General features: G+C 38.6%; 1 protein-coding gene across 7 annotated transcripts in view; it reads left to right on the plus strand.

The window, feature by feature from the left end:
• Window positions 1–2,548: 2,548 nt before the first annotated feature.
• Window positions 2,549–23,437, plus strand: part of ACSL4 (acyl-CoA synthetase long chain family member 4) — a 45,215-nt gene continuing 24,326 nt past the window's right edge. For 2 of the 7 annotated variants that reach the window (XM_075184330.1, XM_075184334.1), the window contains exons 1-2: window positions 2,549–2,647; window positions 22,514–22,555. The gene's annotated coding sequence lies outside the window, so the exon portion shown is untranslated. Of the gene's footprint in view, window positions 2,648–19,666; window positions 19,708–22,513; window positions 22,556–23,437 lie in introns of those variants that run through there. The other 5 variants (XM_075184336.1, XM_075184333.1, XM_075184337.1 and 2 more) reach the window with 5 other exon arrangements.

The raw sequence follows: 23,437 nt of genomic DNA on the forward strand, positions 1-23,437 counted from the left end.
ACACCAAACACGGTTCTTCTACTACTTAGTACAATAAGATAAAAAGAAAAATATCTAGAAATAAATCAGGCAGCATTGAAAAAAAGCTATAAATTAAAAATAAAATATTTCCAGACATATTTGCTGTTTCAAGAACTAGTTCAAATTGACAAATTGTAGAATAGTTCAGTTATTCAAATCTATGATTTCGGTTTGAAAAGAATCACCTCAATCTTTTGGTACATGCTATAATGTGTTTGCAAAGCTTCTTTAGTACAGTATATGGTACTACTTCTGTCTCTAAATCTACCACTTTTGTTTCTTACATAAAATATAATTTGTTACATTGCTAAACTTCTAGGTCACAGTGCAATATCTTATTATTTATCCTTCTGTTGTGACATCATACACCTAATTTTATGTGACTGCACCTGTTTATATGGGAAGGTGCATGACCTTGACTTTGGGGTAAATGTTTATTCTGGTGGGAGGTGATTGGCTGATCAGGATATCTCTTGCTGAATGTGGACGAGCTGCTGCCTCATACTACATAGTTGTCAACATTTTAATATCGTTTCCAGGGACACTCTAGTGTTAATCTGGAGTTTTTCAACACGTCATTTTTGGTACAGGCAAGTCGGCGCTGGGATCTCCTGCTCATCTGTCTGGTGTTAGTGCATGAGCTGGAAAGCCCCTTTTACACTCTACAGCTCATGCGCAGAAGTGGCTGCACTGTGCATGCGCCGCTCACCCCTAACCCGTGCTTGTTCCGATACCTGTTCTGTTCTCCACCTAACTGGGACTTGGAATTTAAGATGGGACGTCGCCCGCACCGAACATCTTTTTTCTGATAGAGGCGGGCGCCCAATCATGCACTGCGCCATCCTGCCGTGCTTTTTGTGTTTTACCAGCCCTAGGCATAGTTAAGGGTAACATTTAAGTATTACAATCCACATCATGTTTATTTCTTCGCATTTTCAATGTTTATATTCAATATTAAGGTACTAGCAGGGTCACTCGGCCTTGCGTGGGTCCGATTTGTAATGTGTAGCAGTTTTTATATATTAGCAAATTATTTGGTAAATACACAAAAAATGCTATTTAGAAAATAAGATTTGTTGCTTTGTGGCGTTGTCGTTATGTCGCAAGGTTTCCTTCCAGCAGTCAAACAATTATTTACAGCCAAAAAATTATGTTTTCAATATTTGACGCTGTCGCTATGTGGTCTAATAGGCTACTTTTTCTATACTAAATAACTATGTAGGATTTGGCAACTTTACCCTGAGAGCTGTGGAAGATATTCGCCAACAAACAAACTTTTTCATATATATATATAGTTATATATATATATATATATATATATATATATATATATATATTACGCTAGTTTCAATGTCGGCTTTTAGCTCGTCAGAAAGACGGGTTAAATTTACCGTAATAACGGTAATAGTGGGGAATTCAATTCCTAGCGATGAGCAGCCTGACACAATGGGGCATATTCAATTAGCTTTTGGATTCGCGGTAACGCGCGTTGCCGCGAAAAGTGCGCGTTCTTGCGGGTATTACGGTACCGAATTAACGCGGATTTTCGTTCGCAAACCTATGGGCTGCGAACGAAAATCCACGTTATTGCGGTACCGTGTATTACGTTCCGCGGCTGTTCCGGCGCGTTACCGCGAATCCAAAAGCTAATTGAATATGCCCCAATGTTCGGTTTCGGTCATTATCGGGTACTACGGTACCCAAACATCATGGATTTTTTGCGCACCTCTATGGATTGCAAGGAAAAATATGCGATGCTACATCAGCACAAAGTATCGAATTCCCCACTATTGGGTGCGAACAAAAATGAGCAATGATGATTCATATCTTCAACACCCAGCTGTGCCTCCTAGTGCGAGAATCCTACGGGGCCTAGTGGGTAATTAAATCTGCCCCATATGACGCAGCCATCATAAGATATACTTGCTGAATAGAGGTGAGTAGTATCATCAACATGACAGCACCCATTGTGGGCGGAGCTTATCGTGAAGGATACTGAAATATTCAGTAACTGTCACGATATTCCCTGCCCCCACCGGATGCTGCTCATAAATTTGGATGTTAATCACTGCTTAAATTCGGCAAGTATAATATAACACTGAAATCTCAGGGTATGAAGCTGTTATCAATGATTATTATAGGACTAATGTAGCTGTCGTGGTTCATAATATTAATAATATTAATGAACAAAAAATGCGAAGAGAAAAATATTGACAGACGCACAAACTCTTAAAAAGGAGCAATAGGTCTCTATCCTGCTGATGCAATCGTAGTGGTCCAGTGACCATTCATGTCCTACGGGGTCTGTAATGTAACAGCCGGATTACACCCATTTGCACGTAGAACAATAAGCCCCGTGCAACACATGTAATGGTACTGCGCATGCGTCATTGGAATCCCCCCTTAGTTGACATACGATGGCAATGGAAAAGGGCGGTAGAGTAGGGGGCGGCGCTGATTGGCTGCCCCCCATCGAATCAGATGACGTGCCGGCGGGTTTCCGGAGCTCGAGGTTATTGTCGGTCATTTACCTGAGGAGGCGGCGGCTGGGAGACGGGAGATCTGAGTGACCGCCTGGGAGATCCACTGATCTGTCGTTATCATCTCCGCCGGCTGCTGCTAATAGGTGGGTGAGGTGCATGTACTGGGGCTGTACGAGGGAACCGGGTGGATAACGGGTGTGCAGGGTGAGGGGGAGTCATGCTGCCGGGCTTTCTGGTGGGTGGGTGATAGGATGCTGGCTGGGGTGGACCAGGGGTAGTGGTCTGGTAATGGGATGCTGCTGGGGTGGTGGACCAGGGGTAGTGGACCAGGGGTAGTGATCTGGTAACGGGATGCTGATGTGTGTTATTAGGATTTGGGAGTGGTGATGAGGCTGTTGCACATATTCCGATCATTGGGTGCTGGTTACAAGTGACTGTCAGGAAGGAGGTTATGCTGTAAAGATGAACTACATGTACCTGTGTTATATCTGACAGCACACCTTAATTACAGCTGTGATTGGCACTAATACTGGGGGACGAATGTGAGTGGCACTTGGGCAAAGTTGTCTGCCAGCTGCTTGTGCTACTCAGTATATGCCACAGGGAGTAATGTTAGTTGTAATGGAATGAATTTCACTAAATAATAATTGCTATGTAATTTTATTTTCTTTTTTTAATATAGTGCTGCATAGTGTTGGTAATTTATGAACATGTCTCTATTTGCTGATATGTGTCCCTATGATCCAATATGTAAATTATATACATGTTTGACAATAGGGGCATATGTTAAACATAAGCCATTTTTAGTTTTAAATGTAATCATCAACATTTATTTATATAGTGCCAAGATATTCTGTAGTGCTTTACAATTTGGGACAAACACAGTAAACTAATAAACAAACTGGGTAAAACAGACAAAGAGGTGAGAAGGCCCTGCTCGCAAGCTTACAATCTATGGGACAATGGGCATCTGATACATGAGGTTAAGTCTACATATAATGCCAGTATGATTGTTTTAGTATTGATGAATGACCCTTTTAGGATATTAACACTTATTTATACAAGTCCATTAAACATTTGTAGTTTTAACAAGTGCTGCATGTGCACTGCTTGCTAGCGGGAATTTAACTAATCATGCTTTTGATTATCACTAGCTAGAATTTCATATTTTTCTGCTATGCAACACTTGCTGGTATCACAAGCAAAAGTCCCTAAATGCAAAACTGAGTGAGTGACTCATTTGGTTCATTCAAGGGGCTGACTACAAATGAATGGGTTGTAGCACTGATCACTTACACAAAGCTCGTTATTGTTAGATACACTGCAGGTTGTCGGTCATATCCCAGATGGTGATTGTGTCAAGTAAATTATTTCTAGTAGGATTGCTGACAGAATACATCCTCGGAAAGGTGATTGTACATTAATTATTAGGGCTGTCAGATTAGTGACAAGATGTCCAAGTTCACGTAGGAGCAGAAAACCTCCATTATATAGAAGATCAGTGAGCTGGTTACTACAGATAGTGAGGTGGCTAAATCAATCCTTGATTTCAATATTTCTATTTTTTCCTAAGTATGTATAACCAAAAAACAAGTCAGTGCAACTGTAGAGTTTTTTTTTTATGGGTACACCTCTGATTTGCTGTACTTAACTAAAAGACAATTTAACCAGAAATTAAATTCACTCTGAGACTTGTGATTTGAATCATCCACATATTTTGGTTTATGAGAAGAATCGCCAAGTTTCCTCTTCAACAATGCCATCTGAAAATAGTTTGCCTGGGGGTCCTTTAGTTACCACTTAATTGGAGTTAGGAGCTGCCTTCTTCTAGGCACTGCAGTCAGTAGGGTAAAATGAGGGGTGTTCACTGATAGCAGTCTTTGTTCCTGGTTAACAACCTCCCCAGCACCTGCAGGACAAGGCTGTTTTACTGTAAGGAATCCCACATGGGAAGCGCTCCCACAGATTTCCACCTGGGGATGGGAGCTTAGTTTTGGAAAATGTTCTTATTTAAGAGTTACCTTTATTGAAATTCATTTTATTTAGTGTTTAAAATTGAACCTCAGAAAGCCTTACCTGTTTTAGTTGTCAGATTTATACTTTTTATATCATTTCATTATTTTTTTAAGCATTGCATTAAAAGTCTTCTTAATGCTTTGAGTAAAATATCAAAAATCTGTTATATTCAGTCATTCTTTTTCCAGATATGTAATATTCATGTGGGCAGCACAGTGGCTCAGTGGTTAGCACTTCTGCCTTACAGCACTGGGGTCATGCGTTCAATTCCCGACCATGACCTTATCTGTGAGGAGTTTGTATGTTCTCCCCCTGTTTGCGCGGGTTTCCGCCGGGTGCTCCGGTTTCCTCCCACACTCCAAAAACATACTGGTAGGTGCTGCTATCAAAACTGACCCTAGTCTCTGTCTCTGTCTGTCTGTTTCTGTCTCTCTCAATTTAGACTGTAAGCTCCAATAGGGCAGGGACTGATGTGAATGAGTTCCCTGTACAGCGCTGCGGAATCGGTGGCGCTATATAAATAAATGCTGATGATGATATTCTTCCTTGATATACAAACCCCCCCCCACAATGTTTACACTAACTCCTATACCTGCAGAATATGTCCGTAGAGCCTATATTCTGGTGATGACACCCAAAAAAAATATTATTTTTTTTGTTAAATTTGTTTAACGCCTCCATCCATAACTGCAGGATTCCAATTTCCCCCCACAGTTGCAGATCTATTCACTGCTGCATTGGTCAGTTACAACTCCCAGGGATGTGCAAACAAGAGAGTGGGCTGTCAGCAACAGCATGAGGCAGGCCTGAATTACTTTTTGCATAGAGCTTTGTGGTGCTATTCAAGTATGTATGGGTGTATCCTTGCTCCTATGCTATTTTACGTCTCTGGAAGCCAGTGTCCAATACCCAAAACTGTTATTTAAATCATAGTTTTGGTTACTAACTAATGTAAAACAGAGGGTGCTGAAATAATCCGAGTGTCTCTGAGCCTATTGTGTGTCAGATTCTCCTGGTATTTTGGCTGACACGCTTTTTCCCTAGGAATAGATGAATTACTAATCGTATAGTGTATTTTTGTATTAAAATATCTTGCTGCAAAGAGGATGTGTTTTTTGTTTTTTTTAAATATATTTTTCCATCAAACTATGACGTGACTTCCTGTAGCTTTTGTCTAGTAACGTCTGTTTTGTAATGGAAACTACTTTAAAAACAGCTTGTACAATTGAGCAATTAGCATTTCTATGTAAATACATCTACTAGAGACCTGTAATAAATAATATCCCTGTGGGTGTTTTGGTGCAAACTACCAATGTGGAAAAGCTGACATCAGACAAGTTTTCCTTGTAGCTCTGGTTGATGGAATGTATACACAAATTAGAAGACCTTGTGTTAATGTGTTCTGGTGTTTGTGGTTTACAGAAGTGGTGAATAATCAGCCAGGCTTGGTTCTACACATGTAATTTTAGTTGTACTAAGATACCACTATAATAAACTTCTTAACGGTTACATATACTGTAAGCTATTATTTTGAAATGTAAAGCAAAAAAACTATGCAATGTAATCTTAACAAGGTACATAGACAAATGTTTGTTTGTACTCCTCTCTCTGTTAATGTGTATGTCACATATCTGAATACTGTTTGATTACGTTTAGATTGCTAAATTTGGTGAATAATTAAATGAAAATAATATCCCAGGTTAGTGGTCACATGGAGCACTGGTGTTTGTCATTTGTCAGTTTGGAACACCTCACATTGAGTAAACGCCTCCCTAACCACACAATTTCATTATGTGTCTATTTATATACTGTATATCTGCGATTAAAACTGCTGAAACCACATTATTTTCCGACAGGACAACCCTTAATGTGGCTGGTTGTCTAAAATGTTTTATTTTAAATGAAAATATAACTTGCATATCTCAATCAGGTACTCTTTAATGAAGATACAATTCACATATCTGTTGGGTTCTTTTCATTGCCTTTCTGATCCTCTTCTTTCAAAAGTGACTGGGGTATATTTACTAAACTGCGGGTTTGAAAAAGTGGGGATGTTGTCTATAGCAACCAATCAGATTCAAGCTGTCATTTATTTAGTACATTCTACAAAATGACAGCTAGAATCTGGTTGCTATTGGTAACATCTCCACTTTTTCAAACCTGCAGTTTAGTAAATATGCCCACTGGTATCATATTTTACATTCATCCCTAAGTGCACTGGCAGACTATCTTATCTTCTAACCTCTTGTGTAAACATAGTGTGGTCTAATTTTACGGCAATCTTTATTGTAGTCTCGTGTCCTCTTGTTCTAGCAATTTTTCTGCAGGAAAGTCATAACATGTTTCTATTCTTGAATGTACAGAATTAATATTTACCTTTTTGTATAACATTGATATCCAGAATATGTGATAGATCACATACTAATAGATATTATTATTCCTGCAGGTTATTTTTAGGTCTCTTGGTTCCTTCTTTTCCCAGGCTTACATTTCAAGGATGCAGAGGTATATGCCAGAATTGCTGGCAATTTGGAAATAATGAGAACATGGGAATACTTGGTACACATGCCAGTTTATGTATAACTGTAAATATATTTGCAACCTAAGCATGAGATCCCCCAAAGAGACACTCTCCTGCTCCTCAAATACCCAGAACACAGTACAACCGTCCTCTCCACATCATCAAATCTGTGGCACAGTGGTTAGCATTGCTGCCTCCTAGCACTGGGTTCAATTCTGACCAGGGCCCCTATGTCTGTGGAGTTTGTATGTTCTCCATGTCTTTGCGTGGGTTTACTCTGGGTGCTCCGATTTTCTCATATAGTCCGAAAAACTACTGCTAGTTTAATTAGCTTCTGCCAAAGTGGATGCTAATATGTGTGTGTGTTCTAGGGAATTTAGACTGTATGCTCCTATGGAGCAAGGACTGATGTTAATTATTATGCAGCACTGTATATATGATTGGTGCTATAAGTAAACAGTGTTCATTTAGGGTCAAACAGTATATGCCTACTTAGATACTGATAAGACAGCAATGTGTGATTGATAACTGGATCTCGCTACAAATCCAAGATCTCTCTGGCTGAAGGTTATAATACCCTGACTGCAATAAAATCATTTGCTAAGGATAGCTGGCATTTTACACATTCTTCTAATAGCATAGTGTACATGCCAAGCAGATTTTAGTTTTATGTTTTTAAAAGATAATATAAAGCATAACATTTTTCTGTGTGTGTAACGGGCTATTTCTTCATCCAAGAAGGCAACTGTATGTACTGGTTTTTTTTGCCTGTAAACTGCATTGCGTTTGTGCTTTTGAACACATTTCTAAATGCATCTAATCTGAAATTTATTTTTTTTTAGTTTTTTTTAACCATGCCTCTATGACAAAGTAGAAAGTTATCTTATTGCAGTCATAACACATAGTTAAACTTTAAGTTCAACTCATTACCTTCAGTGTCCTCTCATTAAGCTGAATGTAAACAAAAATTGAACTGGAGCACAAATTAAATGCAGACGGACAAAGCATAAATATATATGTAAAAGTAAATATCATTGGTATAATGATTTCTATTTTCATGTCAGTTTACATGCAGTTAACTTGCATTATACATTGCATTTCAAGCCCAGAATTTGATTGCCATTGTATGCGTAGGCTAAATATGCTAGCATGGTTTAAAACAGATTCACAATGAACAGTGACAGTGCATACAGTGCTTCCTTGTTAATATTAAATAACAATTAAGTTCTTGATCTATTCTAATGGCGTAATCCTATAGGTGTCAATGGTGCACTTTTGATTATAGCAGTCTGAGAATTCCACATCCGAGAGAGTGGAATCGAGGGGTCTGGCGCATCCATGTATTTGGTTCTACAAATTACACATGTACAAATAGTGGGCTAAAAATCTTGTTCAATGAAGGACACCAAGGGGCGTATTCAATTGTTGCTCCGGCCACCGGGAAAACGAGCGCTAAAAATGTTGGATTGCTCTGGTTACGTATAATTTTGATAGCATGACTGCAAGAGGCGGCATCAGTGACTGAAAGAGCTATGGTTGCTGGGGTTTGTGTGGCAGGAGTTTCAGTGCCCAGACAGCTCAACTTGCTAATGTTTCATAGCAACGGTATCTTAGAAGTTCCATGCTGAACTCACAAGGGAATAACAATAAGACGGCAGTGGATACTCTAGGATTGTGATATTAGTGCATTTATTTGAACTGCAAGGCACAACAGGCGAGCAACTGCAGATCAATTTGGTTGCCACAATTCCCATAATGGAGGCCCCCCATCTTGCCCACTGCACAACGAGGTGGGCTGGATGTGGGAGAATGGCCTGGAGTCTGGGAGACCTTCCCAGAATTTGGGAGTCTCCTGGACATTCAGGTGATAGTGTGCAAGTATGAGCACAACTGGTTTTTCTATATTTAAAACAAACATTTTAAGATGGTAGCACGGTGGCTAAGTGGTTAGCACTTCTGCCTCACAGCACTGGGGTCATGAGTTCAATTCCCGACCATGGCCTTATCTGTGAGGAGTTTCTATGTTCTCCCCGTGTTTGCGTGAGTTTCCTCCGGGTGCTCCGGTTTCCTCCCACTCTCCAAAAACATACTAGTAGGTTAATTGGCTGCTATCAAATTGACCCTAGTCTTTGTGTCTGTCTGTGTTAGGGAATTTAGACTAAATGCCCCAATGGGGCAGGTACTGATGTGAGTGAGTACAGCGCTGAAGAATTAGTGGAGCTAAATAAATAAATGGTAATAGTAAATAATAATGTTTCTCCTTCATTTTTAAACATCTTGTGACAGGGAAACAAGATGCAGACCTAATCATGCAGGTTTCTCCCAGTACCTTGTGTGTAGATGACAAATATAAGCTCTTTAACAGCACCTTATAAAACTTAGCAAAGTATTTTATAGGCTAGCTTATTTTGACATATAAACTTATTTTAAACCAAGCAGTTTTGCCCTTTGATTCTGTGCCAAAGCTAATCGTTTTAGGAGCTAAATATAATCTGTGCTCTTTGAAGTCATCTATGTGTTTTCACTTTGTTCTTGAACATGATTATCTTTATAGCATAATTTATACTAAGATGTATTCGGGCCAAATCCACCAGCCCCAATCATGCAAAAAGAGTATAATTTTAACTTGATGGTTGATAGAATTCAAATATTAAAATATCACATCGCAGCTTCTTGTGACCGTTACAATGATTACAACTTGTTGAATCCTATGTCCCGTTAGAAGCCTCAATTTGCATAAGTATTGGCTTGACCGACAGTAATGATGACCTACGATGGAAGTTCTAATTAATTCTAGCAATGTTATGATCGATTAAAATATCAATCTTTAGACCTGTCATGTATATCATCTTCTGATATTTCAATGTGCTTATGATGGTGTTCTGATTTGCATTTGTCATGCAGTTGCTAGCTAACATTTTTGAGTTGCAATAAATGGATCAAGAAATGTTTGGAAAATAGCAATGCACCCAAGTGCAAGTAAAAGAACGTGTGTGGCAACGCTGACTCTTAGACCCAGTTACGTGTGTTTTCAATAGTGTTAAAAGTGCTGGTAAAGGCCTATAATATAACGCCAGTGGATACAGGGTCTAAAGCATCTACAACTACCAGCTAACACTATTAAGAAAAAGTTACTTGTGTAACTGAGACTTTTATATATGTGGGGGGGGTTTGTTGGTTTGTATATTGCAGGGTGAAAAGTAATGACCTGCGTGGAAGTAATGCTGTTTAGCGCCTTAAAGTGTCTCTGGACAAGGTGAGTGCTGAGCTGCAGTCGGTACCATAGAGAGGGAGGGATGGGTAGAGGGGGTACCATCAGCAAGGTACAAATGGAGAGCTAATACATAGTGCCACAATGACTTATTGGGAACTAGAAGTAGCTTGGAATCTGTCATTGGCTCACACTGTCACCCCTTAAAGGAAGATGTGTTGTGTGGCAAGGGGCCACAGCGTAACTCCCATGCATTGGGGTTACATCCTGGCATTCTGACTATGCCCTACAATTGATTGATTGCTGTGCCTCATTCCGGTAGCGGCATGAGTATGCTGTAGGACACCATGTGAGCTGAGTGATATGCACTGTATTCTTTGTGGACAGATACAGAAGCATTGTGATGTAGAGGTATGTAAATTAGTGGTGAAAGATAAGTGTTCTTACTGTTCTAGATATGACAATGCCTTTGGCAGCGCTTGATACTGTATTGATAGAGGTGAACATATGTGACATTTTAAGTGAACACATTACTTTCAAAGCTGCAGTTTTCAGTACTGTAACTTATAAAAGTAAACTTAATTTGCGTTTTTCTTCAATCTCTGCAATCGGGTTTCCATCTCCAACATTCCACTTCCGCAGAGTTGGATTCTCAAAAGTGATCAATGATCTAATGGCAAAGTCTACAGGGAAAATTAAATTAACTGGTTTCAAGCTGTTTCAGTAGTCCCCTCAGCTGCAGTGTGGCTACTTACTGGCACTGCTTTTACACTACACATAGTGCAGTCACATACTCATTTACTAAGTTGAAACCTGATAGATATATTATAAAAGCACATTGATTACAGAGCTTTATCACTATGATACTTATTATGAATGTACTGTGTGCAAGGCTTAATGCATAAAAGTTAAACTTGCATTATTTCCCAGTAAAAATAAAACAAGTTTAAGTTTATTACCAGATGCTTTATTTTCCTTCTCCCTACAGTGGTAGCTGCAGGTATGTATAAAGCAACAGCATTGCCTTACACTCTGCTGTACTCTTTCCCTACAAACACAACTGCTAGAACACTGTGCATAATGCTGAGACACAACTTGCTGCAGGAAAGAACATGCATCCTGTCTGTCAGTTCTCAGAGGTTATTGCAGGTCATTGAATGTGCAGATTATGTATGAAATGTTCCACAAGTTATTTCTTAAAATCACTGAATATATTGCTAACAGCCAGATTATCCTCATCTGAACTGATGGCTTGGTCAATATACTCCATGTTGCAGTTAGACATTATTGGGCCTCATGGCAAACATTTGAAGGGGCTGCCACACCATCACAAATGTCACCCTACCCCTCATCCAGCCTGAGCTGCACCATGCAAAGCCAGTACCAAAGTCCTATGCCAATGACATAGTTAGCGAATAGACAGGTGTTCCTGAGCTAAAATTTATAATCCTCAACGTCTGCTGGATCAGATTGGGTCTATCTATGATCCCAGAGCAGTAGCCATCATTTCTTTATGCATCACTGACAATCACAGTGGTATATTAATAAGCACCACTGCAATTTACTGTGACAGAGCTGCTCAAGGAACACTGGCGTTGACACCCCCCCTTCTCCTCAGCAAAGTAGTTTTCCTCTTCACCAATAGCCAGTGAATGGAGAAACTGCTATGCACTATTCCAGAGAGGTTCTATATGTAGATTAATGCCCATTTTGGTTTCGCTTCTTAAACAGATCCCTTAATATTCTAAAACCTATTAGAGTTCTGCCTTCTTTCAAAAGTGGGAACCTTCTTATCTAGTTCACCCAATATTAACTAGGCCTAAGCCCTATTCACTAATGTTGTAATTTTTTTTTTTATATTTTTTTTTGCAAAGGGAAATAACTTTTTGTGTTTTCATTGTATTAAGCTGTGTTTTCATGATCTCTTGTCATCATTTGACTTCTACTTGCCTTTGGCATACATATATTTTATGATTGTGAGACATGATTACATTCTTAGTCAGCCGTTAGGCAATGTTAAAGGAAAATATCGAAAAATAGAAAGTGCTTACTCCAACCATTTATTATCCTCTAAATAACGATCATTGACTTATGACAGCAATAGATATTCCTGCACGTTTACATGATTTTTATTTAACAATTTTCAGATTGTTCCTTATGTAAGAGGTATGATTTGTCCCTTTCCTCTTGTTCTGTGAATAAGTTATGCACAATCTTGGTTATACGTGTGTACATGTGTGTACATGACTTGTCAGGATGTTGTGGTACTTTTCTTTCATCAGGATTCAGTGAGCAATTTTCATCACCAAAACACCCTGAGAACAGTGGTCTGCCTCTTATCTTACAATGTTGGTTACACAATCAGGTATACATCTCCTCCTCTGCACAGTACAGTCTGTAAACTGTCCTACTTATATGAGCCCTTGCACAACATAATCGTTATCGGTGATGCAGCTATTTCACAGCTTATGGGATTTTCATATCTGCTTTTTTACCTTACTAGTGGTTTCTGCTACAAAACATTTCCTGTAAGTCTCCATTTGGCAAGCCAATGTCTCGACCGCTAAGTTTTTCTCTTTTCTTGATAATTTCTTCGGCTGTCTCCGTTTGGATGCATTATTTTTTTGTTTTTATTAAGGGCTCTGTTTTAATTATATTTTTTTTAATTGTACTTTTTAAGGGTTGTTTCTTTTTTTTTTTTTTTTTTTTAACTGGTTATGTAAGTAAGTTCTGTGTGTACTATACTGTTATGTTTCCCCCTCCATCATAATTAAAAGTGACTGAAGCTAGTGTTTGATTCACTGCTACCTGCTCATTTCTCCTTAAAGTTAGACCTTTTTACTGGTTCTCTGACCCCAGAACTTGTATACCTATCAGATGGTAAAGATTGAGGAAACACTATTGGGATATAAGTGTAGCCAAGGAAGAGTCAATAGCTGCATACTGTTGAGTGGATTAAAATCATAGTTGGGGATGTAAGCTGAAAGGTAAAAAAAAACCAGAGATGGTAGTTGGCTAAGCTGCAATTTTGTGTGGCAATTCTGATAAGCGCATTGCTTCTGCTGTTTGTGTCATTGTTTTGAATATCCATATGCAAATTATGGCTAGGCCAGCATAGAGAACAGGTCATGATTTGGGTGCCTTTCACAAGCAACATTTTCACAGCTGATGTCAAAATAGAACTCCAAGGGAAAAACATATTCTGTAAAGACAACAATGGGTGGAAGAGCATCCTTCAGGATCGTGATCTCCATGCATTATTCAATTGCAAGTCCATACTGGCAAGGGAACTGCAAGTCATTTGAGTACAAATGTCAGCCTGGGGCATAAACAAACATTTAATCAAAAACTGTCCAATGAGAACTCCACAGAGCAGGTTATCATAATTTGATGCAGCGCATAAACCGCTCATTACACCAGGTAATGCATTATTGTGAGTTCAGTAGTGCAAAGAGAACAGGCAATGGACTATCAAGCAGTGGAGGAATGTGATATGGTCAGATGAATCATCCATTTATTATGTCCTTGATGGACACGTAGCGCCAACCTAAAGAACTCTACAGTCCTGTCTATTTGTTTCTAACAGTGAAGGGTTCTAGTGGTTCTGTAATGTCTTTGGTTGCATCTTCCTGGCATGGTTTGGGTGCAGGCATTCCTCTAAAAGGCAAGTGTTCATCACACCATGTTCCTTCTTGGAGGATGACTATGCCCCCACCACAGAGCATGTGTGGTTGCTCAATAGTTTGAGCATGACACAGATGTGATCCATATGTCGTGGCCTTCTCAGTCACCAGATCTGGACCTATTCGAGCATTCATAGGATATTCTGGAACAACGCCTGACTTTTTTCCTGTGGAATAATGGTGCTGCATAATACCAGATGTTGGTAGATTGAATGCTACATTTCATATATGCTATATTGGCCACCCACATTATGGCCCAAGACCCTGCTTTGTGACTTTAAATTGATGTTTCCTTTGTTTTTGTTTGTGTGACTATTATTTTTTTTGTTTTGTTTTTTTACAGTTTGTATATACATAATCATTAAAAGTATTCCATTGTATCCCCCTGTACCAGGAATGCCACATGTTCTTATTTTTTTTTTATTTGGTAGTGAGAATAGTACATTTGCAATAACATTTATCTATAAAAGTGACAACATATACTGTAGTGCTGTAAAGTCACAATTACAATTTTCTGATCTGATTACTCAAAAAAAAGTTTAGATTTTTATTTGTAAGATTAGCTGCAGTAGATGCAGGTACATGTTACAACCTTTCATTATGTAGTATATTTGGATATGGATTTTTTTTTTCTTGAAAGTGGATAAAGGCTGGACTGCTCACTTGTGCTCTAATTCTTTAAATAATTCTGGATTATAATTTCTACATAATCGTTTTTATTTATTGGGAGTTTGGTCTCTGTGAAGGTGACTCCTACAACCTTATATTAATGCATTTATTTTGGATGAGTCTAACTGCACAGAATATAGTTATATACCACATTATAAAGCCCTTGCATGGGAAGGCTTATTTGTGTTTGTCTGTGGGCAAGTTGTGGAAAGTGGTACATTGCTCAGCAAGGGCTCATAGTCTACAGCTATTTAGTTTGGTTGCTCCTCACTACTATTGATGTGACTGGCCCTCCTCATAATATTGCTCAGACTAGACGGGCATCATACTGTACTTGCACAATACATTATACAAACTGAAGACTCTTGATTAGCTTGGAACATCTTGTCCATCCTTATATATGCTGGTACTTACTAAACGGTACAGAACATGCTGAAAAAACTGCCTATGTAATGATCAGTATAGTACAACTTCATATCCATATGGTAATACAAATTACAATACAAGATGCCAGCAGAGCATTAATTGAAACTTCAGGCATGCACAGTACCTTCACGTTGTCCTTCATAGAGATGTGCTGTTTGTCGTAGTCTAGTGTTTATTTTTATTTATTTTTTTCTTACTTGTAATTTTGGCACGTGTAAGTGATAGTCGTGTCTCCTGCTAAAATTGCAGGAAATTAGGATTCGCCAAAAGGCAAGAAGAAAAAACATTTTCCCCAGCAATTGTGCAAATCCACATCCATTGAAGCAATTCACATCAAATGTGTTTTAAATGTAACTTGAGCAGGGTACACACTAGAGAGAATTTCTCCCGAATCGATATCTTTAACGATTTTTTACCAACGACTGACAGTCCCAATCAGCTTGTGTATCAATTACACGATTTACCATCAGATCTGTGCTCTTCATCTGTCATAACCATCTGCTAAAAAGATTGTGACTCTGTATACTCTATGGAGATCTGCCTACATTGCTGGTCTTGAGAACATACACACTCCAGAATTTTTTTGTCATCATTCATAATGACTTTTAGTCTGTTTCTAAAATCAAATCAAACAATACGATGTTCTTTGGTATAATAAAACACGATAGTGGGAGGGTATACTCTAATGCTGTATCGTACCTAACAGTCGTTTATCATGTGATTGGCATGATAATCTGATAAACCTGTAGTGGGTACCCAGGTTTAGTCTGAGCATCTGCCAGTCTGTTTTGCATATCTAGGGTGTATCGGAGCAAATGTTTGCTTCGCATTCCTGGTACCATCTATTCTCATCGCTCTTCTAGTATGAAAACATTGCCTTCCTCACATTGCACCCATTTACTGAAGCTCAAGTATAACCCATGAGTAGTTTAATATATTACTTGTCATTAGTGTGCTTAATGCTTGTCCTGTAAAATCATATTTGGCTTTTGGTATGTAGTAAGTAGTTTGCGCAGACCAGTGTCTAACCTTTAAAGCAATGGTGCACATCACGCGCCCACCGGGAAGCGCTGCAGATAGATACAGGTTGTCCCAGGACAGAAATACTAATGCTGAAGTTTCTCTCCTGGGTAACCCTGTGATGTCCCACATTGCTTGTAGAAGGCCTTACACTCGGCTGTAGCGAACCACCACTGTAGTCGTAGTGAGACCCAGCATTTGTGAGTGATGTCAGTCTGTCGGTGAATCAGAAAATGAATGTGCTTCACTCTGATTCACTGCAAGACTGTTTGTTTGTTTATAAATGTTGCAACAGGAGGAAGGGCATGGCTCTCGCTCTAAGTGACGTGACCACTGCCACTATATGAGATGCCCACCTCCCCTCTTGTGCATAAACTCCTGTTGCTATGGAGACTTTAACAATGTTGCTGGGTATAGCATAACTGTAAAGAGGTTCCTCATTTTCTGTAACAGATTCTATGTATTTGACATATTATTATTTAAGAAAGTTTTTTTAATTGCAGCACCTTCTAATGAGTCGTCTTTCACAAATCGGCCATAAAACAAGGTTATGTATCCCTGCTTTAAAAAAAATTATAAAATTAAGTACAATTTTATTCTATTTAAACACTGCTTTTTTTTTTCTTTTTATACTCTTTAAACTCTAGTTAAATTTTCGATTTATGTTTTTTTTTTTAGGGGGGTGGTTGATTTTGTGGCTACTGTGCTGAAACACATTTTAAAGCTTTATCTGTAATTGAAGGAAACCTTATGCTGCATGTTTGCTTTCTTTTTTCTTTTTTTCTTAACTGACTACCAGCAGGCAACACTACTGCATAAAAGATGCTTTGTCTACCTCCCAATATTTTAAAACACAAGATAGGAGAAAAAAACTAGTGGTGCTAATGATGTGGCACATTCTTTTGAAGCCACGCCCCTTTTGGAGCTTTCCAGAAGTCCTAAATATTGAACAAAGTAGCAGCTCCCGCTCATTAATAAAATCAATCCTACAGAGGTCAGACACTGATGTTGGACAAGAGAGCCTGGCTCACAATCTCTGTTACAGTTCATCCCAAAGGTGTTTGATGGGGTTGAGGTCAGGGCTCTGTGTGGGCCTGTCAAATTCTTCCACAACAAAGTTGCCAAACTATGTCTTTGTAGTCCTTGCTTTGTGCACTGAGGCACAGTCATGTTGGAATAAAAAAGGGCCTTCCCCAAACTGTTGCAACAAAGATGGAAGCATAGCATTGTCCATAATGACTTGGTATGCTGAAGCATTAAGATTGCCCTTCACTGGAGAGAAGGGGCCTAGCCCAAACCTTAAAAAACAGCCCCATACTGTTATCCCTCCTCCAACAAACTTCACAGTTGGTGTAATGCCAAATCCAGACTCCCATCTGACTGCCAAACAAGTAGCGTTATTCGTCACTCCATAGAACACGTTTTCCCTGCTCGACAGTCCAGTGTCAGTGTGCTTTACACCACTCCATCCGACGCTTGGCATTGGTCTTGGTGAGATGAGGCTTGCATGCAACTGCTCGGCCATGGAAACCCATTCCATTAAGCCCCCGCACGGTTTTCATGCGTACATTAATGCCAGTGGAAGTTTGTAACTCTTCAGCTATAGAATCAGCAGAGTGTTGGCGACTTTTACGCACCATGCGCCATAGCAGACATTGACCCCGCCCTGTGATTTTACGTGGTCTTCCGCTTCGTGGCTGACTTGCTGTTCCTAAACGCTTCCACTTTGTAATAATATCACTTACAGTTGACTGTGGAATATCCAGCAGAGATGAATTCTTACAAACCATCTTATTGCCAAGGCTGCACTCTATCACAGTACCACACTTGAAGTTGCTGAGCTCTTCAGAACAACCAATATTGTATCACAAATGTTTGCAAATGGAGACTGCATGGCTAGGTGCTTGATTTTATACAAACAAACGCAATGGTATCTCAAGCCACTATGAACTGGTTAGAGCACTGTGAGTCTTCAAATAAATTTATTAAACATATATAAAAAACACATAGACTGTGATAACGCTACTAAATATCAAACAATACTGAGTTCACTGCAGTGACTGAGTTAAAAAGAATCCACAAGAATAAATAGGTGCACCTATATTTATAATTCTCACAATCTAATTAATCCTTTTAAGTCAGTTGGTAATTGTTCTGACGGCAGGGTGTTGCGATATGTAAATCGTATCAATTCTTATACTTAATCTTATTCCGATGTTGAATATACAGCAATTGAGCTCCTGAAATAATAGGGTTCGTCAGACTGGGTAAATGAATTCTCTAGATAATAGACTGGTAGTTCCACGGAGTATGAAAAGAGGCAATCTTGAGCCTGTAGCCAGGTGAAAGATAGAAGCCGGGATAGTAGTAAATAAGCTGCAACAGTAAAATAGTCTCTTACCAGATCCCTGGATATTAGATGGAATATCAGACTTTCTGTTTCCGCAGCAACTTCTCAGATTGACTGAGTGAGATGTTGGTAAAAAATCCCAGGCGCTTCAATTTAAATAGCAAGTGCTTGGATGTCTAAAGTCTCCATGTGAGAGGTGGCGTCTCACCCGCCCTAGATCTGAAGGGGAATTCCAGATAATCGGTTATAAACTCATCCGATGATGAGATGGAGATGTTGTAGTGAAATCCACAGAGGGTATTAGATGATAATAAACATCCAGATGTCCGTGCTGACAAGATGTACAAAAACTGCTTGGTTCCTAGATTAGTAGCGATCACATAAACCTTTAAAAACCATCTTGCGCATTTTATTACCATCGGGTAACCTCATCAGAGATTTTATACACCTCCTGGCAATGGATCTGATTGAAACACCTTAATTCAATGATCAACAGGTGTGGCCAAATACTTATGCCCATATAGTATGTGTACGTGTGTGTGTATGTATATGTGTGTGTGTGTGTGTATGTATGTGTGTAACTATATATATATATATATATATATATATATATATATATATATATATATATATATATATATATATATATATATATATATATATTTTTTATTTTTTTTTTGTATATGACGTCATGTGGTTTGCATTGTGTGTATGTACAAGTCAGAAAACTGAAATACATACCTCCCCTCTTACAAGCTGTACCTATGTTCTCTGGATGCCTTATTACTTAAATTACAAGTGACAGAGAGCGTGAATAGATAAGTGATTAGTCTTATGGTTAATGTGAACTACTCTGCCTCAGAATTAAGGTATTATTGTATATGAAGGGCTCATGTGTAATGTCACAAGTCATTATTCACAAACATTACCCTTCATCTCTGTTGCCAGTTTCTTACCTTTCAAATAGAAAGGATGTGATGTCAGTTATTTTTTATTTTATTATTTTTGCATTTGCCTAGAGTTGTACATGTTTCTAAAGAGATCATTATTAAAAGAACATTTCAGCAATGGGCCAAATGTTGTAACTGGTAATCCCTGCTCCACTGCACTTTGACGTCACAGGTAAAACGTGAAAACTGAAGTGAATCATTTCCCTTTACACTTTTCCGCTGTTGGCCTTTCACCTAGATGGGTTAATGTTGCTTTAACATTTTTGCAAGTTGTTGAGAAGTGGGCGGGCCACCTTCCCTTATAAGTCTGCTCACTGCAGAGGCTATTCACTGTCAGGCTCAGACTTCCAGGGATCGGTGAGTAGACGTTGCTTTCTGTTACAAACTCATTTGCTTCTAAACAAAGAGCTGTTGCAGATACACATTTTTCATACTTGGGTCTTCAGTTTCTCCTTACGATTTTCTTCACTGCTTTTAGTAGTTTTGAGTAGACTAATGTGCAAACGTTCATGGATACATTTCAGCTTTTTTTTTTTTCATCTTTCTTTCCCTTCCCTCCCTGGACTATGTGGTGTGCTACAAAGTTTTAACAACAAAAAAAAAATCTTGATGTCAACGTTGTATCTAGTGTATCACGTGCAACTAGATGAAAACATGTCTGCTCTATAACTCCTGCTGTCACACTTGTATCAACCTCCATGTGGGTCGACTAGTGGAGACGTTTCAGAACAAACTCCTGGCTTTCAGCATTAGACACGTGTTCACTAGGACAATGAAATTCAGTCTTGTTCATTGTGTGTTGTAGTTATTATAAAGCATATTCTACTTCAGCAGTAAAGGAAAATGTAATTTCATGCCACAAGTTAGCCTGCACTTAAGGCCCCTCCATTATAGACCAGTTAGACCAGTTTTAGGTGTGATGCTGGTCTGTTATGTTGTAGACCAGAGGTAGGAAACTGTTTACACAACAGGTGGAGGGCCACCAGTCCCAGCATGGAGAGGATGGGTATGGTAGGCTGGCTAGCCACAAGTTTACTAATCCCCTAGGACCAGAGCACTAGTTATATTTTGGTTTGTGGTTCATCTGCATTAAGTGTATTTTAAAACCTTAATTGTACAGAAAGCATACAACATCAATGAATCTGTTTGCCCACCATTGTATTCCCCTCAGCACACCTGTAAGGGGCATGTCTATCTACGCAGGGCTTGTTTAAATGTTCACTCTGATGTTTTCTAGTTTTGGAACTCCCTGACACCCAGGGTAACGCTTGTGGTAAGGTGTAAATGACTGATTGCATTTCATAGTATCACAAACACCTGAACACACATTTGTTAAGTGACAACAATGATATAACCAATAGAATGTCATGAAATGTCTACATCCAGCAAGTGCGTTACGTGGTTCCCATGTATGTGCCAGGCTGCATGTGGATATAAGATTTTTCTTTTTCAGTAGGTCATGAAACGATTTAGTCCCAATGTGCTTACACCACCTCAAATGCTTCTTACAATCGGGGTCATGATTCAAGTGATTTAGGGTAATCAGACTTGTCTTGCCAATGTGTATACAGAGCTATAACTGAACATTGATATAGTCATTCTATGAGCAGATGCTTTTCTTGTGTGGCACCCAGCAAGATGACTAGGCCAGGCCTGTCCAACCTGCGGCCCTCCAGATATTGTGTAACTACAAGCCTCAGCATGCTTTGCCGGTAGACAACCAGTTGATAGCTGGAAGGGCATGCTGGGACTTGTAGTTTCACAACACCTGGAGGGCCGCAGGTTGGACAGGCCTGGACTAGGCTTTTCCTCTTTTGGATTTTTCACGTTGTTCTGGCTTACAATAAATGTAATCCTTGGCCTGTTTCATGAAGTGACCTGAGCAGCATTCTGTGATATAAATGAGCATTAGCACAACCATTGCTGGCATGGAGGCTGGGCACCTTATTTTTATCTATTTATTTTGCCTTCCATGTTTAACACATTACCACCCACATTGAGAGACTGGGAGCTTCAACAGCAACTCCTAATCTGATAAAACAAAGTTGATTTAAAGTTGGTTATAAAAATCCGATATATTGTCTGTACAAATATACATACATCATATGCTGAGTTTTCAAATAAATGCTTTAATTTTTTTGTTTACTTCTGCTCCAAGCTGACCACACGCATCAACTTGCTGGGAAAACTACAAATATAAATTATAAATATAAATTGTGTTCAAATACTATGTCCAAATGCGAAGTCGCCACAAAGCTATTCAAATGTAAAATCCATCCAAAGATTTATCTAATGAGAAATACGCACCCAAGCATTCACTTTTATGAACAGTTGGGTTATCCCGATCTGGCCATGGTCAACATGTCCAAGGTTACTTTCATTCCAATAACACTGATGACGAAGTAGTCTGTTCTGGAAACACTTGACCTGGTGTCTTGCATTTGTCATCTGTGTTGGGGTTGCATTGAACTAGTCCTTGGCCCTCCCATCAGAGGGGATTCTGCTTGAATTATAGCGAAACAGTCACGGTGTAACCTCTAATGTGCTGTAATATTTTTAGCTTTGATGCTGAAATGATTATAAGTGTCAAGGTAAATTGTATAGAAAACAAATTCTTTAAATCTTAATTTTGAGGTTCTAGGGAAGACAATAGATATATATTGACTTTATAAAAAGTATCTACTCCGTTGAACTATGTGACTACACCAAGGGTTATTTTTGTGTATCTTAACAAATGGGGTGAATACTTATGTAAATATTGTGACGTTTTTGTGTTTACACGGCATAGGATAATTCTTGTAGCCACTGTAAATAGCAAGATGAGTATAGCTAAGTTCTGTTGTAGCAATAAACATACATGACCATATATTGTATAGGTCTGTAAGTATTTGGAGTTTTCGTTTAAAACCCTTGCTCTGCTGTGTCACTGCACTGAGTAGATGTTCATGCCCTACAGACAAGGGGTTAGTGTAACCTGATAGTGCTATTTACTTTTTGATACTAAGTATTTGGAAAGATAAGTTTTCTAGGACTAATTTATCTGACAATGTAAATATTGGTACACAAGTCATCCAATAAAGTTCTTGGCTACTAGTTGTTTTTAACTAAATGTATGAATGTGTGTTCTTTAAACGACTGAAATATTTCTCTTGTTTCTATGCAGATTCCACACAATATTTGAAGGTTAATCTGTGCAGACAACTCTGTAAGTAACTCTGAATCCTCTCTGCTTTGCTTGACTTGATTATGCTAATATACATGTCGTCAGGAGTGTGATATGCCCATACAGCAACATATGCAGGCTGTAGTAGATGAAATCTATTCCACCACACTAACATGTTTATCGCTAAATGTGTCCCTCTATTATGAAGGATTTTTATATTTTAAGGGGATTTGCCCCATATATTTAAACAAATGAAATATAACCCTGACTTTTGTTTCATGTGACAAAGCAGAGTTAAAAAAAATAATAATCAGATTTTAATTAGAGATCAAAATATGAGAAAACAAGAGAGAATTTTATAGACTAGCATACAAATAGGAAAGAAATATAAAATTTAGACACCTCACTAAAAACTTAAAATAATACCATCTAATGAATGTGAAATAAAGTTTATTTCACTTTTGGTATATACACATAAGGCAAAGAGAATAAAAAGGGGTCAGAGGTCTGTAAGGGAAATGAAGTACAGCGTTTCAAACCGCCAGAGAGGTACATGGGTGGGTAGGGGCAAGGGGAAGGGATCATGTGGGCCAATCTCAAGCAATCAGACAGTCCTATTGAAAATGGTAGGTGCATATTGACATAGGAATCCCAAGGCTCTCATACCTTATTATATTATTGTGAGGCATTAGAATATACTATAATTTTATTTTATAGGTGTGACAAATTCTGTTGAGAACCGTTTTGGGTTTTTCTCTGGTGTGATTTTGTTTTTTTGGATTTTTTTTTTTCTATTTCATTTTCCCATTGCCATTGTTATATGCAGGCCTCTTGTGGAAATGACAAAGTATATAATGTGTATATATAAACTACAGAAAGATGTATATAAAAAAAACTTCTGCGAAAAAATAATAAATTTATTTT

This window comes from Mixophyes fleayi, chromosome 9, assembly GCF_038048845.1.
Source record: "Mixophyes fleayi isolate aMixFle1 chromosome 9, aMixFle1.hap1, whole genome shotgun sequence".
Lineage (NCBI taxonomy): Eukaryota > Metazoa > Chordata > Amphibia > Anura > Limnodynastidae > Mixophyes > Mixophyes fleayi.